Source organism: Gracilinanus agilis, chromosome 5, assembly GCF_016433145.1.
Source record: "Gracilinanus agilis isolate LMUSP501 chromosome 5, AgileGrace, whole genome shotgun sequence".
NCBI classification, from domain to species: domain Eukaryota; kingdom Metazoa; phylum Chordata; class Mammalia; order Didelphimorphia; family Didelphidae; genus Gracilinanus; species Gracilinanus agilis.
Genome location: NC_058134.1, coordinates 15,137,513 through 15,143,276, shown reverse-complemented (window position 1 = coordinate 15,143,276; position 5,764 = coordinate 15,137,513).

Sequence of the window (5,764 nt, the reverse complement as noted above, 5' to 3'; positions counted from 1 at the left end):
CTTCGACAAGGAGTTACTGAATAATCTGCAGCAGAGGGTGAGGCTGGTCAGAGGAGTATCTTAATTTAGCAGCTGGGTATCAAATGTGTGTCAGACAGCTCTCCCCACCTTGCCCATCGGACTCCCAGATCTCCTTATATTCCCAGCCCATTGCTTAGCCTCCACACAAATCATCTCAGCGGCAGAGATGGGGCAAAGCCGGGTGTTCCTCCCTTCCTCTCCATCCCAGGTTTCATTCTCAAGAGTTATGCCGTCTTTCCTGTGAGAAATAGGAGAAAAGCAGCCGGTTCTCCCCAGATTTTTCTAGGGATGCCTGTGGTGTGCTCTAAAACAACAGCTTTGAATGACTATTAAAGCTTTTCCCTGGGGTCTCATTGCTCCTACTAGCTGCATGCACACACGCATACACACATAAAATCTTCTTTTGTCTTTAAGAAAATGGTTATTCTTTCTGTCCTGGGGTTTATTTGCTTGATTTGGCTTTGAAGTTGTTGGTTTTTTCCCCAATCAAAAAGGGAAAAATCGCTAAGGCACCATTAAGATCTGTATATTACCATAGAACTGAAAGACCCCACAAGAGGGTGAGCACGATTCTCATTTTTTTAAATGAGCCATATTAATACCAATGTTGATTTTTTTCCCTCTAGTACTGTTTAACAAAAAGAGCCTTGGAGCACAAAACAAGACATGTATTAGGCCTTCTGCTTAATCAGAATTCTTCCTTTCTCCTCTTGGATGCAAGCCATTACATCATATTATATTTAGTCAATTAACAAATATTTACTAAGGGTCACAAACTGGGGTATGCCTGCCCTCAGAGTACAGGAACTATTAAGTAAATAACTACATTATTCTATTGAAATATTCCATAAAATCCAAATTGTTTCCAATCAATGATGTTACAAAATTTGGGGTATAGCTTTGGAGAACTGTGTACAGCAGGATGCTGGCAAATGTTTCAAAGTGGTTTTTCAGAAAGAAAAAAATATTCCTATGACTTGCTTTTAATTTTAATCTGCATAATAAGCATTTTCTCCCTCTCTTTAAGTCTAGACAATTAAAAGAATAGTAAATGAATCCCTGATTTGTAGTGTTTACTCAATCTGAGACCTATATTTTTTATTATATCCATCCTCTCTGGAGCATGGGAGGCAGTGACAGCCTCCCTTAGCTGGTTTAGTCTAGTGAGTTAGAAGCAAATGGTGTCATGTTTCCTGGAAAATCAATAACCTGCTAGCTAAAGCACTCTCATCCTGTTCTTTTCAGAACAGGAACATTGGCTATGGATTTTATTTTTTAAATAAATTGCTTACAATTTCCCTAAACATTTTCTTTGCCACACTGAAAATTTAACAATCAGCTCTCTTGAGTCCGTCCAAGCTGTCTCCAGCATAACCCTGAGTGTCTCATTCTTACTAAATGAACTCCCAAGCCTGCAATTCTATTGACGACAATTTATATCTGGGAATCAGGGTCCTTAATCCCTCAATGGCAAAGCAAAAACCTGATCTATAGGCATGTCTTCCAAAATCTACCTGGGGAATAAATAAACCACTGACTGACAGAAAACACAATCAAGACTCTCTCTTATTTCTAGGACTGAATTCGGATTACCATTTAACAGCTTGGAGACTAAAAAAGTGTTACTTAGAAATAAAATCTTATAAAAAGTTAATTTTTTCTGCACTTACATCCATGGGAAACTCAAGAACTGATTCTTCTTATCAAGGAGGCACAAGAAGATTTCCTGAAAAGTCAAGGGTATACCAGTACGGAAAGAGGTGGAAAACCCTAGACACTGTGTGTGTCAGCTCCCATGCTCGGGTCTGGAGAACACAAAGGCCAAAGTGAGATGTGACGCCTTGTTCTCAGAAAACCTACTTTCTATAGGAAAGATAACATGTATGCATTTAAGCATAGACAAAAAAAAGCAGGTATATTTTTTAAACAAGGTCATTTCAGAGGTCTGAGCTGCTGGATGGGTGAAAGTTTCATATAGAAGGAAATTCCAGATGCAGAAGAAAAGGAGGAACACTTGAGAGAAAGGCACATAAAGGGAAAAACAGTACATTATGTGAGAGGAGCAGTGAGAAGGATAGTTTGGTGGGACCACAGAGTGCTCAAAATGGGGAAATACATCTTTGAAGTCTGAAAAGGTAGGCTAGCTTCTGGTTGTGATGGGTTTTAAATGCCAGAGGATTTCAGAATTCATCCAAAAGGTCCTGACAGTCACTGGAATTTATTGAGGAGAGAAGTGGTGTGGCTGGATTTGTACTGAAGAAATAGCACTTTGCATTACGTGTCTCACAAACGGGAAGCCGGTTTAATTTATGTCGTTTGTTCACATGTGCTAAAAAGTCCTTGGTACGTGAGAACTAGCTGCTCTCTCAGTTTATCAGATGCCCCTGAGGTGTTCCAGCCACCACTGACATCTCCTGAATTTCACCAGTGACTAATAATCATGGAAATGGATGGCCAAAATGGGACTCCTGCTGAGGAGAAGGAACTAGTTGCTTCTGGTTTTGTCCTCTGGGGCCAGGCAGAAGGAAGAAGGTTTATCTACCTTTTAAATACATGAAAAGAGCAATAATGTCCCTTTCCACCTCCTGAGGATTCTCTTCTCCATCTCCTCAGCTCCTTCAACTGGTCACGTAATGCATGACTTTGAATGTCCATCTTGGTTGCCCTCCTCTAGAGTCTCCAGCTCATCTATGTTCTTCTGGAATGTGGTCTACAGAAATGAACACAAAGCTCTTGGTGTGATCGAACCAGGACAGAGGACAGAACATCTTACCTCCCCAGTCCCACTTGGCATTCCACCCAGATAGGGAGAAAAGAAGAAAAATTGTAAAAAAAAATTAAATGGCAAAAAAAAAAAATCCTTGCTGCATTTTCCTACCTAAATTCCTCTGAAGCTCTGTTACCTTTGCCTAAAAGGATACAGTTGGCTCCCATTAGTTAGACGAGCAGAACCTGGCAGGCTCATCCATCTTTGGGGATAAAGTGTATGACTAGGATGACATTTCATTTAACTCATGTCACCCAATAGAAGAATGAGCCAGCGCCTTCGATAAAAGGACACTGTTGTCCAGTTATTTCCTAGAGGTGATAGTTTTCATGGTTCTTTGTTCTTCGTAGAATCACAACATTTCTGAGTTGGAATGGATCTCAGCCATCTAGGTCAGCCCATCTCCCAAAATGACTCATTACTAGATTAACCAGCCTTTACTTGGAAACTTCAATTACAGGGAAACGGAGACACTCCACTCCACTTATGGAAAACTCAAATTGCTAGGAAGGCTTCCATGATATGAAGCCTAAATTTGACCCTTTCCATTTGCTCCCAATTCTGACCTCCAGGGTCAAGCAGAATAAGTCTAAAGCCACTTTTACACTATCACAAGGGAACCCTTCTAATATTTGAAGAGAATTAACATCTTCCTCCTTCCATCAATGTTTCTTTCTCCAAGTTAAATACACCTAGTCCCTTCAATTGATCCCCAAATGCCATGGACTCAAGGACTTCTCTCATAGTATCATAGATTTAGAGCTGGAAAGAATTCTAGGGCATCAAATCAAATACCCTTTTATTATACATAAAGAAATTATGAGGAGGTAGCAAGAACTGAAATGACTTGCCCAAGGTTATACAGCTGTTAAATGTCTATGGAAGGATTTGAACTCAGGTCTTCCTGATTTCAAAATCTATCTATGGGGGCAACTAGGTGGCTTAGTGTATAGAGAGTCCTAGAGACAGGAGATCTGTCTGGCTTCAGACCCTTCTTAGCTGTGTGACCCAGAGCAAGTCATTTAATCTCAATTGCCTAGCCCTTATCCCTCTTCTGCCTTGGGATCAGTACTTAGTATTGATTCCAAGAAAGAAGTTAAGGGTTTGGTTTAAAAAAAAACACTTAAGATCCTACTATGTGTCAGGCACTGTGCTATGCATTCTGCACACAAAAACAAGGACGGATGCTGGTTCCAGGAATAGAGAGCTGGGGCTAGAGTCAGGATGTCCCAAATTCAAATCCAGTCTCAGACATTCACTAACTATGTGGCCCAGAACAAATCACTTAACCTCTACTTCAGGCTTCTCAACTATAAAATAGAGATAACAAGAGCACCTACCTCTCAGGATTATTATGAGGATCAAATGAAATATTAGTTTTTAAAAAATCTTAGCTAAGTGCCTATCACATAGTAGGCACTATCTAAGTGTTTATTGCTTCTCCTCCTTCCTTGAACTTATCATCTAATAAAGGGTAGGATACACAAAGGGGATACCAAGTAATTTCTAGAAAAACAAAATAAAACAAAATGGTAGCAACTGTAGAGATGAGGATAGGTCCCCTGTGAGAGGTAATATTTGGAGTAAGCATTGGAGGAAACTCTGGATTCTATGAGGTGGAGGGAAAGAGAAAGGGCATTCCAGGCACAGAAGAGAGCCTGCACAAGGGGAGACAGGGGAGGCAGCATCCTGCAGGGGCAACAGTAAGTCAGTCAATTTAAATTTATGAAGAGAAGTCATATGCCAAAGTCCTGGAAAACCAGCCTGCAGCCAGGCTGTGGAGAGCTCTAAAAGACAATGGGAGGAGGAGGAGTGGGGGAGATGGAGCTGAGCTTGGCAAGTGATTGGGTACAGGGAATGAGCACGAGTGGGGTACAAAGTTGTAAACCTGGTTAACTGACCGAGTAATTCATAATGATGACTATTATTATTTTATAGCACTTTAAGGGTTTGCAAAGTGATTTAATGATAGCTAGCATTTATATAATGCTCTCAGATTAGGAAAACCCTTTACAAATATTAATTCATTTAATCTTCACAACAACCTTGGAAAGTAGATGCAATCATTATCCCCATCTTATAGAAAAGAAAATTGAGGGAAACAAGGGTTAAGTGACTTTCCCAGGGTCTTATAGCTACTAAGTGTCTTAGTAGGTCTTCTTGACTACAAATCCATCACTCTTATCTACTGTACTACCTAGATGCCTATATGTTAAAGGGTTAATATATGCATTACCTACTTTATAGTATATAATATAGTACCTCAGTTACTATATTATGCTATATAATATAATATGCTATATAATATAGTAGCATAAGTTACTATATTAATATTGTAACATAAGTTACTATATTATGCTATATAACAAGTTGGATAATTATATAATATAATATATAAGTTACTATATTATAGTAGATAATATAGTATATAAGTTATAAAGAGGAAAACAATGAGTCATGTTTGAGACATCCAGTTAAAGAGATATAATAGACAATGGCTGATGAAGGACAAGAATTCAGAGAAGACTGGAATTGCATAGAGTTTGGAGACATCAGAGTAGAGATGTTCATGAAGCCATGGGAACTAATAAGATCACCAAGATAACAGGAAGAGCACCCAGGACAGAGATCTGGAATGCATACATACATAAAGGGGAAGATATGTAGACCATCCAGCAAAGGAGAAAGAGAAGGAGCAGAGAAAGGTGAGAGGAGAACCAGTAGAGAGCAGTGTCCCAACAAGCTAGAGAGAAGCTAGATTTTAAGAAAAAGGGATAGTTTTCCATATCAAATTTCAAGTAGAAAGGTCTAAAGGGATGAGAAGTGAGAGAAAAACAAACCTGGTCTAGCAGTGAAAGGATCAGCAGCAGCCTTGGGAAGAGCAGTTACAGGTGAATGATGAGTTTGGAAGTCAGATAGCAAAGGACTGAGAAGAGAGTGGAAGGTGAGAAAATGAAAGTTACACACCAAATAGCT